The sequence below is a fragment of the Chiloscyllium punctatum genome, chromosome 2 (assembly GCF_047496795.1).
Source record: "Chiloscyllium punctatum isolate Juve2018m chromosome 2, sChiPun1.3, whole genome shotgun sequence".
Taxonomy (NCBI): domain Eukaryota; kingdom Metazoa; phylum Chordata; class Chondrichthyes; order Orectolobiformes; family Hemiscylliidae; genus Chiloscyllium; species Chiloscyllium punctatum.
In genome coordinates this window covers 75,991,188-76,017,737 of record NC_092740.1, presented here as the reverse complement: position 1 = coordinate 76,017,737, position 26,550 = coordinate 75,991,188, and the positions used below count along the sequence as shown (strand labels likewise).

The 26,550-nt window shown below is 39.8% G+C and overlaps 1 protein-coding gene across 3 annotated transcripts in view; it reads right to left on the bottom strand.

Annotated features, from left to right (window-relative positions):
- LOC140485778 (dmX-like protein 1) overlaps positions 1–26,550 on the bottom strand; it is a 243,685-nt gene that overhangs the window by 202,424 nt on the left and 14,711 nt on the right. The window lies entirely within an intron of this gene.

The window sequence follows — 26,550 nt, the reverse complement described above, 5'->3', positions numbered from 1 at the left end:
GAACAAAATTGACTAATGTTTAATACTGTAAACATATTTATTAACAGATATTTAGCTAGTTGCTAAAATAATATGTTTATAACTTCTGCAGGTGGCTTTTCAAAAGGTAGAAGTATCAAACAACTGAAAAGGGAATGGAGCAAATGAGATCAACTTTGCCATGAACCTCCATGAGACAAGAATTCAGGCAACATCAATTGGTTTGGCAGCAGGGATCTGACAGATGAAATTATTTTCTTATAACACAACTAACAAATAACATTAAAACAATACAGAATCTTAAAAATTCTTCTGAGTCAGTCCAAAATATTAGCTGGATTAGGAAAAGTTGAAAATTTACCTGCAACTAAGATGACCATTTTGCAAAAGTAAACTACAGCTTTAAGACCATAAGATGTAGGTATAGAATTAGGCCATTCTACCCATTGAGTCTGCTCCACAATGATGGCTGATAGGTTCTTGATTAGTCGGGGAATAAGGGTTGTAAGGAGAATGGAATTGAGAAACCTATTTGTCTTAAAGACACTCAATGACTTGGCCCTCTGCTGCAATGAGTTCCACAAATTAACCAGCCTCTGGCTAATGAAATCCCTCCTCATCTGTTTTAAAGGGTCATCTCTTTTCTCAGAGGCTGTGCCCTCTGGTCCTAATCTTTCCGACTAATGGAAACATCTTTGCCATGTCCGCTCTGTACAAGCCTCCAAATATCCTGAGTTTCAATCAGATCCTCACTCATCCTTCTAAACAATACGTGCAGATCCTGGGTCCTCAACTGCTCCTCATACGAGAAGCCCTTCTTGCTGGAATCAGTCTCACAAACCTTGATATCTTTTCCAATGCCAGTATACCCTTGCTTAGGTCATGGAGCCAAAAAGAGCCCTCAATATTCATCTGGTCTGACCAGACCTCCACAGTACATCTCTGTTCTTATGAATGTTAACATTGTATTTGCCTTCTGAACTACCAACTGAACCTGCATGTTAACATTAAGAGAATCCTGAACTAGAACTCCCAAATCCCTTTTTGCTGCAGATTTCCAAAGAATTTTCCCATTTACAATAGTATTCACCTCTAATCTTCTGACCTAAGGGCGTAATTGCTCATTTTAACACCTTGTATTCATCTGCTATTTCTTTGCCCACTCTCTGAGCCTGTTCAAGCCCCTGAGCAGCCTCTCCACTTCCTCAATACAACTTGTCTCTTCACCTATCTTTATGCCATCTGAAAATCTGGCAACAATGCCCTCAGTTCCTACATCCAGATCTTAATGTATAATGTGAATTATCCCAACCCAGACCTGTGCAGAACTCTACTAGTCACCAGCTGTAGTCCTGGGAAAGATCCTTTATCCCTATTGTCTCCTGTCAGACAGCCAATACTCTATCAATGAGTAGCAGCTAGCCACTAGCACCTTGGGCTCTTATGTTATTTGGCAGCCTTCTAAACAGCACCTTATCAAAGGCCTTCTGGAAATCCAATTGATCACATTCACTGGCTCTCTTGCTTCTAACTTGCTCATTACATCTTCAAAGAATTCTAACAGATTTGTCAGGCATGACCCTCCCATTGATGATACTGCACTGACTCAGCTCTATTCAGGTACTCCACAGCCTTGACTCAAAATCTTACCAACGACTGAAGTCAGACTAACCTGCCTAAAATTTCCTGTATTCTACCTTGCTCCCTTCTTAAATGGGTGCTACATTAACTATTTTCCAGTCCTCTGGGACCACACACTTGCAATGATAACTATGTTTAATATTTCCCTCAATTCAGCTGAATAAATCTGCAAACTCTTTTGATCAGTGGGACTCTGCAGCACATTATACAATGCAGTCATCAAGAAATCAAGCGGGCAAAGGAAAGCCTCCTGGCAAGATTTGATGAACACAAGTTTGTTACTGGTTAGAAAGCGTGAGAATAAAGTCATTGTTAATTTCATTACTACTTGGCATTTCTCTCAGCATCTTTCCTTTTAGAAACAGGAAATTAATAAAGAATGGCTGACTGGCTGGACAACATTTATTCATGTTATTTACTTGCTAGTAAACACACCTCTCCACAGATTAAAGTATTGCCAACATGTGTTTATTAAATAATTTAACATACTTCATGTTATTTTTATCAATTCGCACAGCAGCAGCTAGGCCAGAGGTTGATATTATCCATCTAAACATTTTAAAATAAAATAAACCTAAGATTTTAAGTGTAATAATGAATATTTCACATCGTCAGTTAAAATATGAACCTCACATGAATGTTTATGCATGACACTGAAAGGAATGCTCGCTTGATTAGATATTAATGATAATCCTGAAAAATGTACAAAAACCTCCCCCTCCTTCAATATACTTCTTAGAAGTTAATTAAATCACCTGCTCAAACATATGCTTTGCTGGTGTAAATTTTATTGTCTGGTTACTCTTTTGAGAAGTATTTTCAATGTTTCATATGAAAGCTGTATACTATTGAGGGTAGTTTTTTGGCCAAATATACATAAATGGGTGCATCACTTGCTTGCCTGGATCACAAAAATATGTCAATGTTTTATTAAAATTTTATGAAACTGAGAAATTATGTTTCATGTTTCAATTAGGATGGTCAATAGATTTGTGATGGCAGTAAGATGAGATATTCTATTACTAAACGTGTTAAAAATAGCCAGAAGACAACAGAAAAATTAAAACAGGGCACACTCTACTCTTAAATGACAGTAAATAGCTACTGAAATGAACTAAGACTAGTTCTTAGGGCTAAAAGGTATGGGGAGAAAGCATAAACAGGGTAGAGACGGATGATCAGCAGTGATCATATTTAATGACAGAGCAGCCTTGAAAGGCTAAATGGCCTACTTTGATTTCTATGTTTCAAGTACCAGAATTTTAACCCGAATTGTATTTTAACTGTGGAAATATGTTGACCAAAATGGCGAAGAGATTTCACATCAGATTTCAAAATTAGTCAAGTAATTCTACTTCAGAAGAGAACCTTACAAATATCTAATTAGAGCTGTGCATTACATTTCGGACAATAAGATAATATTTCATTAAAAATACATTAGTAGAGAAGAGGAGGTAGACAGTACTAGGATAATTAACAAAGGTGCAACAGCTCTATCATAATCAAGAGTCGAATAGCATCTTTCTGTTGCTGAGATTTTCTTTCCGAACTTCCCATTTAAGTAACTGAACAAATGGGACAAATTAGAAAAAAAATTACAAGAGTAATATTTGAATTCCACTTTTACAATATTGGTGTTATGAGGCAGCTGTACCACTCTTTCAACCACTGTGTGGCCTTTTCTTAAAAGCATAGATTAATTACAATTAATTTTCAAAAAAACACACAGTAAGCATTAAAGAAATCCCACTAAATTCCTATGGACAGACACCCTTTGACAGTAAGGAAAAGCCCACACACTGCTTACAGGGAGAATTGAATTACAGATGTAGACATTGAAATGCGAATTCAACCAAGATTCATGGTGAAAGCTCAAGGATAAAAGTTAGGGATATCTACTAAATAGATCTTGGGTATTCTGGGGTTGTCCATTAGGCGGTCCACTAGCCTCACAGTCACATGATTCATTTGATTGTCTGTGTGAGAGATCAATCAGTAATAAGATTTGTTTGTAATAATCAAAAGGAGGCTGAAAACAAATGTATCAAATTTACAATTTTCTTCCTTTGTCCAATGAAGCAGTTTCTGGGCCCCCAGAGGTTTCCACCGACCAGTGTGACATGAATAAACTCTGATGCTGGAGGTCGACTCTGGGTGTCAAGTCATTTTGCCCCAGTGTAGCAGGAATACAATCACCACAAATTTGAGGCACTCAAATAGTGACTTCAGGAAGTTGTATCCTGTGTTAATATGGTCATTTTTATTGGATCATCTCGCAAGTCATCATATCTCAAAGTGCTAGGAGCATATATCATGCAAGATGGTAAGCCAGTTGTACTTGGGCTTTCAAAAGCACAATCTAATTATTCCAACTGAGAGCATCAAATAGTTGCTCTTGTATTTTGTATCACCATGTTATACTGAAGTGCATAAGTAGAAGAAGCAGGAGTAAGCCATTAGCCAAGTCTGCTCCACCAGTCCATGAGATCTGGATGATCAATCAGCTCCACTTTCCTGTTTTGTCCCCATGAACTTCAGTTACCTTGCAGATTAAGAAAAAAATGCCTCTCAGTCTTGAATAAACAATGAACAATTCAGTCTCTGCATCCTGCCAAAATGCATAACCTCACATTTTCCAACGTTATATTCTGTCTAAGATTTTGTCCATGCGCTTAACCTATCTGTATCATTCACACTACTCGTCTGCAAATCTGGCTGTAGGACATTCACTTTCCTCACCCAACACATTAATATATATTGTATTAGACACCTGTTATAGCTTATCTTGAAAATGCCCCATTTATCCCAGCTCTGTCTTCTATTAATTAGCCATGCTAATATACTACTATCAACCCCATACGCTCCTACCTTAGTCAGTAGCCTATTGTGTGATATCTTATCAACGATCTTCTGAAAATCCAAGTATATGACATCCACTGCTTCCCATTTATGTATCCTATTCGTTACTTCCTCAGTATTACTTGCTTGCTAAGTACTTCACCAGGGAAACTGATCAAAAACCACTGGAAATGGTTTGGTGTAAATCAGCGACTTCAGGAAAAAGGTATGAGGTGTGACTTTGGTGTTTTCTACAAACCTGGCAGCAACATGACCACTTGGTCATTCAACAAATTACCAAAGCCAAACAAGAATCCAAAAATTTCAGACTTCTAAGTAGAGAAAATGCACATAGAAATGGAAACTGCTCTTAAAATTGATCTGATCGATTTTGGTCAGCACAAATGCAAGTAACTTCAAGAAGCAGCAACTAATGGTGCACAACTGAAGACAAAATGAGAAGTTAGTGTTTCAGGAAAAGGTTAAAAAAGGTGACAAATAGAGATACTTTTCACCATACTGAGATGAACTAGTATTTCAAGAGATACAATATTTAAAGAAGTACCAAGTCCAAGTAGCTGAAGATCTTCAACAGAAGATACTACCACAACGATATCAATGACATACAGGCATATAGTAAACAAGGCCAAATGGTACTAGATACTTCTTTTGAACAGGGATCAATGACATTGAAAATTCTCACAGCGAGGCTATGCAAGGCATGCAAACGTCACTAAGCACAGCAACACAAGAACCCCTACATTTTTGGAGATCCCTTAATCAAAAATCACAATTGATTTATTCACCATGTGTGATAATCAAACATTTCCTCATGAACAACATTTCTAAATTTCTAACAAAAATTTAGAAGACACTTTAGAAGCATCAATGCCCGTGCTATTCAATACACCCAGAAGAGACTGTACTTGACAATAGGCCACAGGAAGACATTCAGGCACGAGACACATTAGGTGTAAGATATGTGACATTATTCTAGATCTGACAGTCTTGCTGAACATTGTGATGAGTGCAGTGGCAAAGTACAAAATGGCAGAACAAGATTTTCATGTTACTATGTTACACGCAAAGCAACATCTCTGGTTGCCATCACAAGCCGAAATTCAGTTGGGACAACCCTGCCAAGTCGTCACCTAGCCAAGTTCTGAGAAATACAGGACTAATATCCTGTAAAACAAGGATAAACAAAGATGTTGAATCACCAACATGCAGATGTGGACCTAGTTCATGTAGGACCTAAGGTCCAATTATGCACCCTACACTTTGGAACACCTGTTACCCACACATATATCCAAAAAAAAAATGCAGTGAATCTCAATCCAACAGTCACAACACCAAATCTAACAACATCAAGATAAACAGAAACCAACTTAATACTCACTGTGCACAATAAATGGACCCAAAATGTAGATCATACAGAAAAATACAATCAATCAGTATAATAATCGACATGCTAACAATACCAAGACATCCAAGTGTGAAGACTAAACCTCTGGGAGGTTGCACCATCAAACCAACCAAATGCCATACAGACTCAAGCCAGAAGAAAATAAGCAGGGCTGTTGGGTTGCTTTAAGAACTTTGTTTCAGAGCTTGGTATGCTAATGAGTCACAGGCTAGGATGTAAACCACATGACCAAAAACCATGTGCAGTCTACTAAATGTAACTGAAAGTTATTAATGTGCCTAAAAAGTAAACCAAATTCACATAAGTGACAAACTACATGCAAAAACGCACCTCTAAACCAGAATTATAGGTTAACCTCAAATTTCAGTTTGGTTGATAACCCAATTTGACTTTGGTGTTTTTCACTTTTCTGGGCAGAGCTTAACTGAGTCACAAGAAATTGAGCTATAATAGAATCTATCATTTGTTGCAGATTGCCTTGCATGGGACTTTGCTCCATGCATCCAGATAACACAGATGCACCTTTCATTTCTTCACGGGGTGTCATCATCACTGGCAAGGCCAGCATACAATACCCACCCATAATGCTGTTCACAGAGCTCCACGATTTTGATCCAGTCACAGTAAAAAAAAACAGCAACATACCACCAAGCAAGGAGTGAGGAGTGTGTAAGGTGGGGGGGTTGGGGGGGGGGGGTTGGAGAGAAATTTGCAGGGGAGATGGGAGAGGGGGTTCACTGGCATTCAACTGTTGCCCTTATCCTTCGAGAGGCTCAGGTTTAGAAAGTGCTGTCAAAGGAACCTTGGTGACCTGCTGCAGTGCATCCTGTAGAGGATACACACACTGATGCAGATGGCAACTGGAAGCTGACGCCAGAGTGGTATTATCACCAAACTATTAATGCAGATACCCAGGTAATTATCGGGGGAACAGGTTCACAAATGCTCTCGAGGGAAGCAAACTGCCACCCTTTTCCGGACTGGCCTACTTGAGTCCAGACCCACAGCAATGTAGTAAAAACAATGATTCCTGATGAAGGGCTTTTGCCCGAAACGTCGATTTCACTGCTCCTTGGATGCTGCCTGAACTGCTGTGCTCTTCCAGCACCACTAATCCAGAACCACAGCAATGTAGTTGAGTCTTAATTGCCCTCTGGAATGGGCAATAAATGCTGGTCTGCCAGCAACACCCTCTTCCCAGTGGAGGAGTGAATATTGAAGGCAAGCTACTTTTTCCTTCACACAAGGGAATACAAATGCTGGAAAATCCACTAAGTTCTCCACTAAATCCACGAAGACGACAATTCTGAAAAGATACTGTCCCATTCTTCTCTCTATAACTAAGACACTTAATACAATTCACAGTACAGGATCCTGAATACATGAAGGGAAAAATGAAACAAAAGTGACGGAGGATCAGATAATGTTAAAGGATTAAAGATAGTCCACCACGATAAAGTAAAATAGTTGAAATCAGAGCTATACTGAAAAAATGTGTTGTCATCTTGATTGTTTGGTAAATGGACAACTTAAAAGAAAAAGTATTTCCACTGTATAACTATAAGAGCTCATGTAAGAGCATCAGTGACCATCCAAAATGTATGCTAATCCATTTGTCTATACCAGGGTTACAACATGTCAAGCAAATTAATTCCATGACTCCATCTACCGGAACAAATCTATAACAAAAAAGAAGGAGAAACTCTTAGAACACAATGTTCTGAACAGAATAAAATATGCAAAATATAAACAGAAAAATGTTGAAAATTTTTGTAGTTCCTTTTTAAAAGCTTTTTCCATACCATTTCACGTTTCCAGACTCTACAATTTTCTACTTGTTCATAAGGTATCTAAATCTTTTATAGAAATAGAAAATGCTGCAAATAGTCATTAGATCTGGCAATACCTGTGGAATTAAAAACAGAGTTAGGATTTAGGTCTGCTCCCTTCCAGCTTTGTCTTGGATGCATTTTTCATAACAACATTACATAACTGCCTTTTCTGGAGTCAAAGCTTGTACAGATGCATGCCTATTGGGTTTTGTTCCAAGAAGGACCAGGAGGCCAAAGTATTTGACACCAGGAGCTTTATTGAAAAGGTGTTCACTCTGCAGGTGAGGTTAGATTACTGTTTCCCATTAAAAATGGCTGATGGGTTCAGGACATCATGCGACTGGACTTTTACAGTGAGAATCCAGCATTCTTTTCAAAGACACAACATCCCTCCCCCCTTTACATTGGAGGTGACTACAACAAAAGAATGCAATATATACTACAAATACAATTCAGTGAACTTAACCATCAGCCATGGGACCAAGAGTGCGTTAGTTGATCAAAATATTTCAGATAATCAATGTAAAGACACACACAAAAGTAACAGAAACATAATGCAGGGGTTATACGTATCACAATTATACTTACAACACAAATCTCTTAAATAATGCAACTTTGCTGTAAATCATAGTAGCAGACAGCCTTCTCTCTCTCTCTCTCTCTCTCTCTCTCTCTCTCGATTGCAGTATTTGAGGAGAAATAGACTAGAAATTGAGGCAACTGTTGAAACTGTATAGACATTTGATTGAGGTAAATAAACTATAATAATAATTGGACAGAATAATACAATAAACAGTTATCTGTAGTTGATTAATTTGGCAAAGGTGTTCAACAGAGCCCATCAACATTCCCACACAGGTCGGACTGCCACACCATTTGAAACCAACAAAAGGCACCTCTGCATTCACTCACTGAAGGTATCCTTAATGAAGCCTAAATATTATGATCACTACTCTGTAATCTGTTAGCAGGGTAAATTTCTAATCATACAGGTATTGGTGGAATCTAATACCAACAACAATTCAGTTTTGTTCTCTGTATATTGCTCATTTCTTTAAAAAGCTGTTGACTTTTCTTGATCGTAAGGTATAGAAGATAAACAACTGTTCCCACTCCATATGGTGGTGCAGTGCATGCTAGTGCAATGGCAACTTTGGGTCAAAATAGGTCAAGTCTTCTGACATTAACAAAGCCTATTCTGCTGATGTAAAACCTCTCTCACACTGATCTTCCCATTTCCACTTCTTGTTTCAGCACTAAATCATGCAATGGCTTAAGAACTGAAAGACTTGGAACAAGCTTGCCACAGTAATTTGGAAAGAAAAAAGTATCTCAGTTGGTGCCTTAGTCATGACTTTTACTTTTGAAATTGATTTGTGCAATCCCTTAGCATCAATGACATGGGCTTAATATTCAATGGAAGATTTAAAAGAAATTCACATTTGCCTTTCCTCCCGCGAAGACTCAAGCTTCTGCAGAGTAGGATCTAAATTGTGGGGAGTTGGTTTTTGTTTCTTCCCTTGACAAAAGTATCAGCCAACAATGAATCCTTTCCAATCACTTAAAATCTGATCCACAGCACCTTGGAATAACGCACATGTGCTTCCAAATGGATGACTCTTGTATTTGAAAAGTCCTTTGTGTGTTACAGTCATCAAGTATTTCTGACACAGAATCCACTTTCATCTAGAGGTAGGCTTGACTAAAGATGAGTTTTACTGAGAAGCTGACCTCCAGTTACTCCGCAAATAGTTAAATTGATTAAAGGCAAAGAATACTGTTCAGCGCAGAGTTCTGAATTAGTGACCTTAAAATCACCGCAAATGCGTACTGATCAATTTTTACTCATAGCTCATTTTATGACTCCAATCTTGACAAGCCTCTCTAATTCTGCCTCAACCTTTGGTGTGATTGCATGAGGGACTGAACCAGCATTGCAACATTTTGCTTGAATCACATCCTTGAATTTCAATTTGATATATCTGCCACGCTTCCCAGATCCCCATTAAAAACAATGGCATGTTTCTTTTAAATGAGATAGATCACCGAATCTGACAAACAACATACTTCAGCCCAGTTGAGTTTGATTTTCTTCAACCACATTCTTCACAATCAAAGTTGGAAATTTTCCTTTGACACTTTAGAACAAATCTTAAGACCGATCATATAACTGAACATTCACATTGATTCAACCTCTCAAGAGACACCACATTGCCTGTGTACATTCTTAACACAATTGTTGAGTTGCAGTGCAATGTGACTTCGCTGCTTCTGATAAACTCAATGAGACTGCCGCTCTGGTATTCAACTCCATTCTTGCCAGTTTTCCGTTAGGAAGTAATTCAGCATTAGTCAGCTTTGCCAGCAATGGCCAGTTTGTTCATTCTCTTCAGACTGAGCCTGGGCATTTCTTGCATCCATTTCTTACATTGCAGATTTTCTTCTTACTCTTCCATTTCTGTCAAATACTGTTATGAAGCATGTGATAAATAGACCATTACATGATAACGTTTTGATCGAACATAGCACGGATTTGTGAATAGGAAGCAGTGTTTGATGAACTTGGAATGTTTTTGGAAGTGTTAACATTTAATTATCAAGGTCAGCCAAGGGATGTCATACACTTTCATCAGACCTTAAAGCCCCCCAAAAGAGGTTGGCTTGCTAAGTTAAAGAACAGAGATTTGGAGTTAACGTGCTTGCACAGATTAACGACTGGTTATCAAGAAGAAAAACCTGTACAAATAAATGGATCTCTTGCACTGAAAGGCTGTATGGCTGGTGGGTAATCCAGGGATTGGTACTTGGACCTCAGCTGTTCACAACATACACTGATTTGAAAGTGGAGACAAAATGTAATATTTCCAAATTTACAGCTGAAACAAAGTGAGAACGTGTTTAATGAAGATACAAAGCAGCATCAGGATGATTTGGACGGGCCTACTGAATGGGCAGGGATATGGCTGGTAGAAAAATGTAGTAGTAAAATGGTACGTAATTGACTTTGGTAGGAGAAACAGATATGCAGAGTGTTGCTTCAATGCAACTAGGCTAGACAGTGCAGATGTAGAGACCTAGGTGCCCTTTTCGAAAACATTTAGGCCCAGCATGCTGCTTATGTAGCAGACTATTAGAAAGGCAAACAAAATATCAGCTTTTATTATGAGAGAATTTGAGTACAGGAGTAATGACATCTAGCTTCAATTGCACAGCAGTTGTCTTGGCTTGACCACATCTGGAGTAACATGTACCTTCTTCATCACAGGAAATGTATTATAGCTATAAAGGGAATACAATGAAGGCTCTGCAATGAAAGAACTTGTTCCGAGGGCAGCACAGCTGTCCTATGAAGAGAAACTCAGCAAACTGGCCCCGTATCTTCTCGTGCTTTCAAAAACAAAGTGACATTGTTAAAGCTACTAAATACTTATAGGATAGAAAGGGTAGATGAAGTTAAGATAATTTCCTTGGTTGGGAAATCTAGGCCAGGGGACCCAATTTAAAAATAAGGGGAATGCCGCTTAGATTTGACAAGATCAGAAGTCACACGACACCCGGTTAAAGTCCAACAGGTTTATGTGAAATCACAAGCTTTTGGAGTGCTGCTCCATCATCAGGTGAAGTCCAGCAGGCACTCTGGACTTCACCTAATGAAGGAGCAGCATTCCAAACGCTTGTGATGTCAAATAAACCTGTTGGACTATAACCAGGTGTCCTGAGACTGCTGACCTTGTCCACCCCAGTCCAATACTGACACCTCCACATAATGACTGGAGTTTGAGATGAGGAACAAAGTTTACACTCAGAGAATCTTGAATCTTTGAAATTCTCCGCCAGATTGCTCAGACTTCACGCATACTTCAGGGAGAGAATGATAGATTTGAGGGGTCTGCACAGTGGATCAGTAGTTAGCATTACTGCCTCTCAGCACCAGGGATCTGGGTTCAATTCCAGCCTTGGGTGACTTTGGGGAGTTAGTACATTCGCCCCATGTCTGCATGGGTTTCCTCTGGGTGCTCTAGCTTCCGGTTGGAGTCCAAATACATGCAGGTTAGGTGGATTGGCCATGCTAAATTGCTCTGTAGTGTCAAGGGATATGCAGGCATCTTTCTGTACTGCAGGGATTTCTGTGATAACCAGCAGCATTACCTCAATTTTCTTCCAAGCTGTGCAGGACAACAGTCAGTGTGCTAATGTGACTTCCAGAACTAACACCACGATTGGTGTACCGATACCATTTTTTAAACTTACCATGTCCTCCCCTCCCTCCATCCCACTTACTATCCTTTCAAGTCTGGCAGGAGACACAATTGTTCTGCCATTCTCTCACACTGATCACTTAAGCTGAATTAACACCACCTTTTCTTTACCCACAGCATTAGCTCCAGCGACCCGCAACCCAACCAAAACAAACTATAGCATAAATGCTGTCCCCTCCACACTCTCCTCATGTTATCTTCACTGCTGATACCATCGCCATGCTAACATCAAGTGCGCTACATGGAGCAGCTGCACATTTATGCAGCATGAGAAGCAATGATGATTACCAAAGGTATATAGGGTTATGGACAGAGGATAGGTACAAAGTATTCAATCAGCCATGAATGGCAGAACAGGATCAATGTTACTGACAGCTACTGACCTGAAACATGAATTCTATTTCTCTTGACAGGGATTGACAGATCTGCTGATTATCTGCAACATTGGGTATTCTGTGGATATTCTATATCCATGGTATTTTAATTTGTCTTTGCACTAAGTAGATCTATTAGCTCAATCAAAACAAAAACGTCCCATCTTGTATGGTCAACAGGAGCGAGACACTTGAATAACCGGCTAATATATCTGTCTTGTTGCTTACAAGTATGAAGGCACTTTCGTGAAAAAGGAGATCCTAATCTGTTTTGGCAAAAGAGGAATGCTCTGCCAAGGACTAGTTCAAGCTCACTCTTTCGACAAAGACCAAATGTTTGAAGTAGATTCTGGAACAAAAATATAGCAAACTTGGTTTTAACTGGCACCTTATGAACTAGAACTCCTGATATACCAGCAAAAATTATGTACTGTAAACCAAATACTGGAAGCTTTGCTATATTATTCTGCACTATAATTAGTGTTTAAAAATTTGTCTCAATGTAAACATACTTTTCATTCTATCCAATGGCCACATTAAGTGTCAACAGTCAATTCAATTTTGAGTCAATTTCTCAATTATCTCAATCTACTGGAATGCCTGAGTAGTCAGTTGAGGGTGCAAACAAGAAAGCTCTCTGCTACCAAGTTTTATTTAAAGCAAAATTGTATTTCTAATTAAGTGATTTATGCTGTAAATAATGTATAACGATGATGTATATATTCTTCTACTTTACTTTATTACTGAGATGCGTTTTGACTTTGATTAGGTGGACCTCTTCATTATCCAGAATATTTGATCAACAAGCCCACTCCTGGTCCCATAGATGCCAGTGAATAAAATGTTTACTATACTTATTATTTTTCCATATTGGAGGGGAATAATGCTCTTAGCTCGCCTTCTGAATATTTTTTTTTAAACAGAAAATCCTTCATCACAAGGAAGACGTCTTCATTCTCCAAAACTTAAGTTGGTTTCAACTACTTCAAATGGATATTCAAGCACCCCACTCTAACCATCTTTCCTTATCAATCATCTTCAAGCTGTCATCAACAACCTCAAACTCCAGCTGTTGTTAGACTAATCATTCCTAGACGATTTTACCTGCAGCAAATTCATTTCACAAAAGCTGTGCTTCTAATTCTGCTTTCCTACTGCCCTACATTTTGTCAAGTATGACAATATACAATTTTTAACTCCAAAAATTTGTGGATTGGAACTTCTAAAAGACTAACTGTAGCAAAGTGAATACAAACAAATTTTGACTAGTTATCAAACATGATAGAGAATTAAATGAAAAAAAAAGAACAAATTCAGGATTCAACCCATTTCAAATAAACCAAACAATTGTTCTCATAAAAACAAAGTGCTGGAGCAACTCAGAAGGTCAAGGAGTATCAAGCAGAGTTATCACCACAAGCCCAATATGACTAAGCATTAAATTTAAATCGATGGTAATATAATCTCCACAATGCACTCACGAAGCTTCTTCAACAGGAATTCCCAACCTTGAAAACCTTGGCGGACAAGGAAAAAAAAAACCATGGGAGCACCATCGCCAATAATATTTAAAGTGCATATAATCATCGAATCCCTACAGTGTGGAAGCAGGCCATTTGGCCTATCAAGCCAACTTTGACCGTTGGCACAGCAAGCCACCGAGACCCACCCCACATTTCCCATGGGCTAATCTATCAGCTGGCAGACCCCTGGACACTATGGGCAATTTAGCATGGCTGATCCACTTAACCTGCATACCTTTTGACTGTGGAAGGAAACCCAAGCAGACACATGAAGAATGTGCAGAGTTTGCACAGTCTGTTGCCTGCGGGTGGAATTGAACCCTGTTCCCTGAAGCTGAGGCAGCAGTGCAGACCGAAGTGCCATCATGCATCTGGACTTCTGCTTCGGGGTCATTTCAGAAGAGACTGCATAATAGTTTTGCTTTAGCCCATTTTGCTTCTAGAGTTGGTCAAGCCTCCAAGGTAGAATGGGAATTCGTGACAGCCTGGGCCAATGGTGCGATGTAAAAAGATCACATGACACCAGCCAATGAAAAAGGGATCTTATCGGTTCTTCAAGAGGAGTACAGTTAAAATGCAACTGGAAGACACTAAACATGGCGCATATTGAAAGAGCAAAAGTATTTTGCGAATATTATGATGAGGCAATTCTGCTGCACAATTTTTACATCACAATGAGGTTTTGCAACACAATCGGGCAGAGATCATGATAATGATAACTGCTTTACAGCATGAATGAAAAAGTAGTCCAAATTCACCTGCCAACATGCTTTGAATCCAAACAATCTTGCTGGCTTATTGCAAATTAAGGTAGACGAGCTGGAGGCTGGAAGAACACAGCATACCAGGCAGCATCAGGAGATGGAGAAGTCAACCAACCTTTCTTCGGGATTAGGGGTGGACGTAAGGGGAGCTGCAGGTAAGTGGGGGGGGTGCAGGTGGTGAGGTAGGGAGAGATGAACACAGGTAGAGAATACAACCTGGTTGGTAGCTGGAAGGAAGAGTTAATCAGAGGAATGGAAGGGAGCAGGTGGGGCAGGGAAGGAAGTTGGGAGATTTGCAGGCAGGGCATTTGAAATTGGAGTACTCAATGTTGAGCCCTGCAGACTGCAGACTGCCCAGACAGAAGGGGTGTTGTTGTTCCTCCAATTTGTAGTCTGATTCATTGTGGCAAAGGCCAAGGCCAAGGCCAAGGATGGCCATGCCGGAAAAGGAGTGGGAAGGAGAATTAAAAATGGGTGGTGACTGGGAGATCACATCTAGAAAAGGCCACATCAGGAAAACCAAACATAAACTCAGGACAGATTTCAGAGAGTGTCTCAGTCAAACCCACAGGGGTCGACCAGACCTCCCAGTCACCATCCATTTTAATTCCTCCTTGTACTCACTTCCCAACATGACCATCCTTGGCCGCCTCCATTGTCACAACGAATCAGACCCCAAATTGGAGGATCACCACCTCATCTCCTGCTTATCAGCCTACAGCCTGGACGACTCAACATAGAGTTCTCCAATTTCCAATAACCTCCCTTTCCATCCCCCAACTTCCTTCCTTCCAGTTACCAACTATTCCTTCCTCCCATCAGCCAAGCAGGTCGCACCCTCTATCTGTGTTCACCTATCCCTAGCTCACCACCCCACGTACCCCTCCCTCCCCCCCAAAAACCCACCCCCAGTCCTGAAGGGTTATACCTGAAATGTTGACTTCTCCACCTCCTGATGCTGCCTGGTTTGCTGTGTTCCTCCAGCCTTCTGCTCGTCTACCTCGGACTCCAGCTTCTGTAGCTTTTTTTGTCTCTATTGCAAATTAAGAGCTTCATTTCCTCCAAAAAACTAGATAAAAACTCCTTGAAAATGAGCCATGAAATGGTCCAGAATCTGGGAATCAAACACGCTAGAAACACTGAATGGCCTGAAGGTGGATAAATCACCTGGACCAGATGGACAACAACCCAGAGTTCTAGCTGAATAGATAGCAGAGGCATTAGTGGTGATCTTTCAGGAATCACTAGAATCAGGGAGGGTCACTGAGGACTAGAAAATCATTAATGTGACAACACTGTTTACAAAAGGGAGTAAGGCAAAAAGATGAAAAATTACAGACTGATTAGCCAAACCTCAGTGAAGGATGAGATTTCTGAATACTCGGAAGTATATGGTAAAACAGGGCAAAGTCAGCATGGTTTCATCAAGGAGAGGTCATGCCTAACAAATCTGCGAGAATTCTTCGAGTGGGACCAATAGGTCTGTTTCTGGGCTTTCAAGGAGCTATGAACCAGCACTCCAAGGTCTTTTTGTTCAGCAACACTCCCTAGGACCTTACCATTAAGTGTATAAGTCCTACTAAGATTTGCTTTCCCAAAATACAGCACCTAGCATTTATCTGAATTAAACGCCATCTGCCATTTCTCAGCCCATTGGCCCCTCTGGTCCAGATCCTGTTGTACTCTGGAGGTAACCCTCTTCACTATCCACTACACCTCCAATTTTGGTGTCATCTGCAAACTTAGTAACTGTACCTCTTATGCTCGCATCCAAATCATTTCTCTAAATGACAAAATGTACAGGGCCCAGCACCAATCCTCGTGGCACTCCACTGCTCACAGGCCTCCAGTCTGAAAAGCAACCCTCTACCACCACCCTCTGTCTTCTATCTTTGAGCCAGTTCTGTATCCAATGGCTAGTTCTCCCTGTATTCCATGAGATCTAACCTTGCTAATCAGCTTCCCATGGGGAACCTTGTTGAACGCCTTACTGAAGTCCATATAGATCACGTCTACTGCTCTGCCCTCAATCTTCTTTGTTATTTCTTCAAAAAACTCAATCAAGTTTGTCAGACATGATTTCCCACACACAAAGCCATGTTGACTATCCCAAATCAGTCCTTGCCTTTCCAAATACATGTACATCCTGTCCCTCAAGATTCCCTCCAACAACATGCCCACCACTGAGGTCAGGCTCACTGGTCTATAGTTCCCTGGCTGGTCTTTACTGCCCTTCTTAAACAGTGGCACCACGTTTGCCAGCCTCCAATCGTCTGGCACCTCACCTGTGACTGTCGATGATACAAATATCTCACATCAAGAGGCCCAGCAATCACTTCTCTAGCTTCCCACAGAGCTGTTCAGCCTCTCCCTATAGCTCAAATCCTCCAGCCCTGGCAACACCCTTGTAAATCTTTTCTGAATCCTTTCAGGTTTCACAACATCTTTCTGATAGGAAGGAGACCAGAACTGCACGCAATATTCCAACAGTGGTCTGACCAATGTCCTGTACAGCCGCAACATGACCTCCCAACTCCTGTACTCAATACTCTGACCAATAAAGGAAAGCATAACAAGCACCTTCTTCACTTTCCTATCTACCTGCGACTCCACTTTCAAGGAGCTATGAACCTGCACTCCAAGGTCTCTTTGTTCAACAACCCTACCTAGGATCTTACCATTAAGTGTATAAGTCCTGCTAAGTGATGAATCTATGGAAATTATTGCAACAGAAGGCTGTGGAGGTCAGGTCCTTGAGTACATTTAAGATTGAGATAGGTTCTTGAATATTACGAGGATCAAGGTTATGGGGAAGGAAGAGGAGAATGGGGTTGAGAAACTTATCAGCCATGATTGAATGGTGGAGCAGACTCAAATGAGCTGAATTGCCTAATTTCTGCTCCAATGTCTTATGGCCTTATCTGTGGAGGTTCAGATTTAGCAAGGAGGAAAAGTCAAAATCTGTGGAGAATAGATAAGAAACTCTGGTCTGACAGCACCTATGGAGAGAAAGCAGAGTTGGTGTTCACGTCCAGTGGCCCAATATTAGAAACCAGCTAGGAAAAGGCTGAATCTACACTGGTGACAAAGGGAAAAGCAGAGTGTGCGCGAGAGAAAGAAAAAAAGGTACACATACAAAGGGATTGTTGCTGGTAAGCAAGGGAAAAGATGCTGGATAATTGATTATGAGGAATAAGTAGTTGAGAATGGGTTGGCTGTGTTGAACTCAACTCATTTCCAACAGGACCTGGGGTTATGGGGTTGAGTCATAGACAATGAAGGAGGTGCTCATGTTCTGAAATTGTTAACCTATGTTGAGTCCTGAAGCTTGTATGTTGCCTGCTGATATCCATTACAAAATCTGACTACTTCCACAGCTACCTTGACTATACATCCTCACATTCTGCTTCCTGTGAAGACGTCATTCCATTCGCGCAGTGTCTCCATCTCATCGGCTTGGATGATGCTACCATCTGCAGGGAAGGCCTTAGGGCATGTGCACCTTATTTTCCTCAACCAAGGATTCCCTGCTACCAGTTGGCAAGGTCCTTAGATGTGTCCAACTCATTTCTTATGCATTTACTCTCACACCTTCCCTTCCCTCCCACAACAACGTTAAGAGTCCCTTGTCCTTACTTTCCAAACCACCAGTCTTCTGATGTAAAAGGATGATAAGCTGACATTTTGGCTACCTCTAGCAAGATGCCACAACCAGACACATTCCCATCCCTGGTCAGATTTCACAGGGACCCTTCTGATAAATCCTCCTCCTACACTCCCATCACACCTTCCCTTAAGGTGCAAACACTTGCCCAATTATATCCTCTCCCTCACCATCCAAGGTGTCAGATACACTTTCCAAGTGAAACAGCTACTTTAAGGCATTTCATTCAGTCTCGTCTAATATGTTTGCTGCTCACAACGCAGTCTCCTCTACATTGGAGAGATATAACAGACTAGATGATCGCTTTGCACAGCACCTACATTCTCCTGTAAAAATGTGCCCAAACTTCCTTGCCCACCCACTTCAACACACAACTGTACTTCGATGCCAACACTTCTGTCTCAGCACTGCTTCAGTGCTCCAGTAAAGCTCAATGTAATCTGGAAAAACAATATCACACCTTCCAATTAGGTATCTTGCAGCCTTCAGTACTCAACGTTGAGCTTAACAATTTCAGAACAAATACACCTCCTTCCTCATCTGTCGTCTACTCCCACAATCACAGATTTTGCCATGAAATTGGCTGTTCTGAAAGTAACCTATGAATTTTCAACGATTCATAGGCCCCATTATCACCTACTTTTTCTTACATAAAACAAATAACTGCAGAAGCTAGATATTTGAAACACAGCAAAATAGCAACTGCTGGAGAAACTCAAGGTTAGGCAGCATCTCTGGACAAAAAACAGAATTAAGTGAGAATGTCAAGTCAAGGGACACTTCTTCAAAAGTTCAGAGCACAGTCACAAACCTGAATTACTCACTGAAAAGGAGTCTTGACAAAAAATTGCAATGACAGAGGGAGTATTGAGAACAGATCTGGGCACCACATCTTAGGAAGAATATATTGGCCTTGGAGGGAATACAATGTACTTTTCTAAGAACAATACCTGGACTTCAGGTGTTAAATTTGAAAGATTATACAAATTCATCCTGCTTACTCCAGAATTTCCAAGGTTAAATGGAAAATCTGATCAAAAGTCTTCAAGATGATAACAGGAAATGTCAGGGCCATTAAAATTATTTTCACTGGTTAGAGATGCTAGAACTTGGGGGCATATTCGAAAAATTAGTTGAAGAGAGATGTGTGAAAACACTTCCAAATGCAAATTCTCTGCCACAGATGGCAATTGATGCTGAAGTTGTTAATTTTAAATCTGGGACAGACAAATGTGTGTCAAGCAAAGGTATTAAGGGATATGGGCCAAAAGTATAAATAAAGTTAGGCTGCAGATCAACCATGATCACATTCCATTGTGGAATAGCCTTGAGGGACTGAATGGCCTACTCCCATGTATTTTAAATAAGCAGTATTAAAATCAAAAATGACAGGTAAAAATAATGTTAAGCCATTACTACAAGAGCAGTAACAATTACTGCACCCATTTACTGTTATAACAAATAGCACCAATGACTGTTGTCAATAATATTTTCCCAAACAGAACATATGTAGCTATATTCCATTCCTAAACAAAAGGGTTGAAACTGGTTTAGTGTGTTTGTAGAAGACCAAGCCAAATCAGGAGATAAAAAATTCATGAACTTAAGGACAAGAGAGAAGGCTAAAAGACATTTACATATACCACTGGAAAGCTATAACCAGGAAGTTAGTAATCTAAGTGCTCCTATTATAACAATTCAGGGGTTTTCAGAGACGCTTAAAGTCAACTCATACAAGCTAAGTGAGAAATAGCCCAAGTTTTTAAAATGTTCTCTTTTTCTACACATAGATAATCAACATTCGCATAATTGCAGAAACAGGAAAATGGAGAATTATAGGTGACTCCTCTCAGTCTTCGAAGGAAAGAGGTAAATAATGGAGTGTGTTCAACATGTTGAGCCCCCTATTCAACCTTGCTAAAATAGAACCTCCCTCCTGAATAGATAGGATATCACCAGACCTCTCCATCATAGAAAATACCAGAATAGACGCTGGACAGACTCCAAAGCCAAACAAAATCAAGTTGCTTTATACAATGCTTTGCAGCAGCTTTTACGTTTCTGTAGTAGATCACATAACCCAGGCCTCAATGAAACTTGCACAATCTGCAGTAGTAATACCATAATAGTTAGGATATTCAACTGGAAATTCAGAGTCTTCAACTATGATCTCATTCTTCAGAATATTAATGTTATAGTTCAAAATACTTATTTTACAACTTGCAAACAAAAGTATCACTCAATGTGATCATGGAGCTGTAGATTCTGGAAGGGAACCTGCCACTGTTATACCGATGGCTGAACTGTCCATTGAAGTCGCTAAGCAAGTCTTTGGCTGCATCACATTATGTACCCTTCTCATGGCAAGAGAGCATGCAGTAAAAGGCAGTCTTGCCAGCAATAATAATGTCCAGAGAATGAAATCAAAAAAAAAACTTTGATTTGATAGAGAAACTGATCCAAATGGTGGAAGCGCAAAGGACAAGAAAACAACAATTCAAGGTGGTTATGTACAATCTGATTCGTCATCCAATTAAAAACTTTAAGCAGTGAGTGATTCGGGTCCAGAAACTCTATCTGGAATCCAGAAATGGGGGAGACACTAAGACTGGCATGTGGGTAGAGTGGCATAGGGTGAGACCAAGATAGCATTTAATCTTCAGCAATTTCTGTTCATCTACTTTGTTTGCCATCTGACCCATAGTTTTGTTAACAGTTGAAGTTTTGTCTGGCAGCAAACATAACACTATATTTAAACATAGAATTTACAGTGTACAGGGCAAGACTTCACCTCTAGCAGGAGGCAAGAGAAACCCATCTCCCTGTAGTCATGTGATCTTGTTTTCCTTCCCATGATGATGTAGGAACACTTAGTTTCCTATTTAGGTAACACTTTACACAACAGGATTTTAAAAGTCCTAGCTTTGTTTGGAGAAGCAATCAAACAATAAGCATCCACCATTTAAAAATGCAAAGATTTAGATTGAGAGGGACGTCACAGCCATTAACACTCAGAGCTCAATGGCAGCCACTGCTGCCTCAGAGCTTATGACCCCAGAATCCCATCTCAGGACTGCACGAGGGATTACAGCCTACAGTTTAAGCAGATCTGGCCTCTATAACTTGAAGTAAGCAAATCCAATCACACCAACTGTAGGGGATTTGACAATTATTTGAATAAAATGTGTCGGGCCAAGAAAACGTTGCACAGAATGAGACGCTGTACCTGTCAAGCGTGGACACACCCAAATAGCTTTCTTGTGTCGTAACCATTCTATGATTCCATGTCAACTAGTGCCAAAATTTAACTCAAATTATTTCAATAAATAATGGTAATGACCATGATTGCGCAGTTGGAACATTGTTTCAAAGCATCTTCACTAAGCCAGGTGTATCAATGTAAATTTCATGACTGTATCAACACATCTTTTCAAGTAACAATTCTTACCCTGATGGCAATGGGACTTAGGTTAAGCATGTTACAATGAGCCAAGGAAAATCACATTATAAAATTGTACAAAGGAGTTGTATTCCACTTTTCTTTTTAGACCAACTCATTTTTTTCCATCTCCCCTCCAAGTGTGGCTGATTTCCTCAATAACACTTAAGGAACATCCAATGAACCGTCTATCTACTTACCCCCTTCCCATATTACTAGGTCAAACATCCACGCAGGCTCCCATTAACACAGCCTTGAACGCTCATCTTTCTCAGGTTTCTCTCGTCTCCTCATACGCACCTCAGGTTACCCGAATTCTATACCTACCAAATGATCACTAAATCACACAATGATGATAGCACAGGAGGCCGTTCAAACTACTTGGAATGAATATTTTATTTAATGACATTCTTTAGCCTTCTCTCCATAACCCAGAAACATTTATTCTTTTCAAACTACAGTCCGATTGCCTTTTGAAGCAACGATTGAATCTTCCTCTACCAGACTCTCAGGTAAAACATTCCAGAATGAAACCATTTGCTGTGGGAGAAAGATTTTTTCTATCACTTTTGCCAATTCCTTCAAATGTGAATTTTCTTGCTCTCAATCCTTTCATGATTGAAAACTACATTGTCTTGATGCCTCTCAATTTTGAAACACAGGTTTCCTTGGAGAAGAGAAGGCTATCTCTATACACTTCCTCATTCCTGGAAGCATTCTTGCAAATCTCCTTTCTCTACACCTTAGATTCATACAACACAAAAAAAAAGGGGACTTCTGTCCATCAAGCCTGCACTGATAACTAGCATATAAATCCCCATTTCCTGCACATATCCCATATTCGTCAATGTTGTGATACTTGATTGCTCATCCAAATATTATGTCTTTTTTAAAAATGTTTTAAGATTGCCAGCCTGCCCTGAAGAAGGGTTACACCCGAAATGTTGACTTCTCCACTTCCTGATGCTGTCCGGTTTGCTATGTTCTCCCAGCCTCCTGCTTGTGTACCTTGGATTCCAGCATCTGCAGTTTTTTTTTGTCTCCACTACCTTCCCAGGCAGTGCATTTCAGATTCTCACCATCCACTGAGTGAAAACATTTTTCTCCCCTCATACCCTCTCTAAATCTCCTGCCCCTTACCTAACAACTTTGCCTGCTTGTGACTGACCCCTCAACCAAGGGGAACAGCTGCTCTCTATTCACCTTGTCCATACCCCTCACTCGAGGGGGTCCTGATCCACACCACCAATGCTGCAGCCGAAGCGCCAACACCATCCTGGCCTAAAAAAAGGAGAGGAGAGCGCAACACTGCACCACTGGCCAGGAGCCTGAACATTAACTACCGTGCCAAAGCCTTCTCGACAACAACCCTTTTGAATAATTACATCAACTCTAGGTTCATGGTCAAGTTCAGTCAAGATCAGTTTGACTGGAAGTAATGTCGCTATGGCGATCCAGAACTTAGCTTTGGATGAGCCTCAGCAAGTACCCTCATCCAGTAGGTATGAGGTTCTTGCTCCCAGTGCAGACAAGTGAACAGACTAAAGGAAATACGAGCAAACTCACACAGTACTATAATCAGAGCACCATTCAAGTGGGGGAGAAACGAGAAATTTAGTGTATAGGGGATATATAGTTAAGTGAATTTTTTTACTTTTCTATGCAAAGACAGAAGCCCCAAAAGGTTGTGTTGCAAGGTTCAGGACATGTCTCCTGGACTAGACAGCAACTTGGAATGGAAAAGGAAAGATCAGTTCCCATCCATGCAATGACACAGGAAAAATTAGGAAAGCGCTCTGCTGAGGAATTTCAGCTGATAATACAATAATTAAAGCACTAACACATGCTCCCAGACCCTTCAATCTCCAGTCATCACCAGCCTAGTGCAATGTTTTTTGAACTACCCCTCCATTCACCTCCCTCATCTCCCCTGCTGTCTACAAAGTGCAATGTGATGACACCGCCCATGCCTATTTCCACAACTAAATACTTGATAGCAAAGAACATGACTTCTCTTTGGTAATTTCTATGATACGACCAACTCAGCAAGATGCTTGCTGCTGTGGTCCAGTGTAACCCTCATGTGACGGAAACAATCACAGCATTTTTTACACCAAGATAGACTTCAGCATTTTTAAGCACATTTGCCAGGAATTTCCACAAACTAATAAATACTTTGAACGAGGTTAAATGTGAAATACCTGCACTTAAAAACAGATATTGTTAAGCTCATTAAATGAAACACTTTTGTTTTTAAACTAATTTTCTACTGCAGTATCAATAAATGGTTAATTGTAGCACAATGTTCCAGTTTATGGTTGCAAAACCATCTAGGAATGATTTTGATTGATTCTCAAAATACATAATACTTTAGCTATTGGGAAATGAAATTCTATCATTGCTACAGGGTACTTCTGAAAATTATGAAGTATAATTTTTGTACACAATATGAATAGCATAGCAACTGAATCTGAGCAAGTGCAATTATGAACCAAGAAATCAAGTCAACATTCGTATCCTTTTGTCGTCAGCCATGTGATACGACCGTATAGGACAGAGTAATTAACATTGATATACTTCCAGAACAACTGCAACCTAGTACAAATTTTTCCAACAAAGTGCTTACATTAGTAATCTGGAAGCACTAAGATTTTTTTTAAAAAAGTTGCACAAGGGAGTCAGTTGTCAGGAAATCAACTTTGATTCCATCATGCTACATACTCCATTCTGCATAGTTCACGATTTTTCCAAAATTTAAAGAAAAATATCTGCCCAAGTACAAAGCAAACATACGAAATTAATTTTAAGAGTTTGCAGAGTTAAGGTTCCAACTTTAAACTAATCAATAATACAAATGGGAAACTGGCTAATCTGTATATCAGCCTCAAATAATTATAGAACCGCATTCATTTATAATCACAAATACACAAGTTCTTACAGCAATATATTAGTTTAAAGTGTGAATAAAAGGTTGCACAACATTAATATTTGTCTGGTAAGCATAGTACAAAGTCCTGCAACTAATTCTAAATTAGTTTCAGTGTTACAATTGCAAGTTATTTATAGGTTCCAACTTTTGGAAACAGTTGATTCATGACATTTGAGTACTTTCCCTGTTGTCATATTGTGAAAGAGATCGATCAAGAACAATCGAGGTCAGGTCTCAAAAAGTGATGTTTCCCCATTACCACTGGAGAACATTTAAGTAGCCAAATATTACCTAGAGATTTCATAGAATGTAAATGGGGAGGTTTCAATCATGGAGAAACTTGCACTGAGTCTGTTGAATCATGTGAAGAGTCACAATTTAAATAGATCCTTTCAAAAGAATTGTGGCATACAATAATAGTAATTCACCAATTCTCAGTGAAAATATTGTCTCCTCACGCAGTTAAAAGACTAACAGCATAAAGAGGTTCACCAGATCATGGCAGGAGTGGGTAACTTTGTGTTTGCAACTCCCTCTCCTCAAAGCCATTAATACTGATTGGAAATAACTGAGCTACGACTGATCATTATGGCACTCCACCAGTTACAGGGCCCAGTAAAGACCCAACTAAATCATTTAATCTTCAGTGTGTTAATCAATCCATACTTAAGCATTAATCAAAATACTGAGCTAACATGTGCACTAACCTAACATTTGGGGCCTTATCAATTGCCTTCTGGTAATAAAAATACACTATTTTTTTTTAAATCAAATCTACTGGTGATAACAAAGAACTGAAGCAAATCTTGCAAGTATTATTTTGCTTTTATAAAACCATGTTGATACTACTTTATCCCATTCAGCTTTTCTAAAGATGATGAATTTCCTAAAATACTCAACCTGTTTATCAGAAGAACTCCTTTTCACAGACAGTCCTTCTGTGTATTTAAGGCGATGATAGAAAGATTCTTGTTAAGTCAGGGAATCAAGGGTTACAGGCAAAGGGCAGCAAAGTGGGTTTGAGCAATGTTGGATAAACCAAGATCTTCACAAATGGCGGAGCAGGCTTGAGAGGAACTCAACAATCTACTCCTGCTCCTTATGGTCTAAACGTCCGGCTATTCCTTTTTTAGTTACGGAATGTACCATTTTCCCAAACAGAGATATCAAGCTAATTGGTGTACAGTGTGCTGCTTTCGGTCTCTTTCCCTTCTTGAACAGTGTCACAGAAGCAGTTTTCCGATCCACCAGAATCCTCCTGAAATCAAGCAAATCCTGCAATGTAGGACCTATACCTCCGCACTCTCCAGCTCTGCAGAGAGTGATCAAATTAGTCAATATTAAGTCTGGCTTTTTAGATCCCTCGATGCTAATGACCTTTTAATAATTATTCAAGTTATCAAAAACAAGCTTTTGTATATTTGCCAGTCCAACTCTTTCTGAACTACTGTAATCTTCTAAGTTATTTCTGATTGGATCTGAAGACTCATTTCCTTTGGTAAACTGACACTGTTGACTTTCATAGCCATGCGCTTCCACTTATTTTGCTGCTCTTTGAGTTGGTCCAAGTCATTTAATTAAATAGCCTTGAAGCACTTATAACATCAACAATGAACAATTCCCAAAGAATATCAGCAAGCCTGCCAATAAATCACAGTCACAATTACTTCCAAACCGCAAGTTTCACATCAGTAGCAATACAGTTCAACATTTTATCCAAGTCCAGTACTCATTTAAGATATTCATCATTAGGCTTGCTTGATGCTGTGCTAACTTATTTGTAAAAACTTTACTGTCCCACTTAGACTGAACTCAACTTTAATAAGCATTTAACCACCAAGTTTAGCCCATATCATTGCACAGATTGTGCCAGAATTTGTAA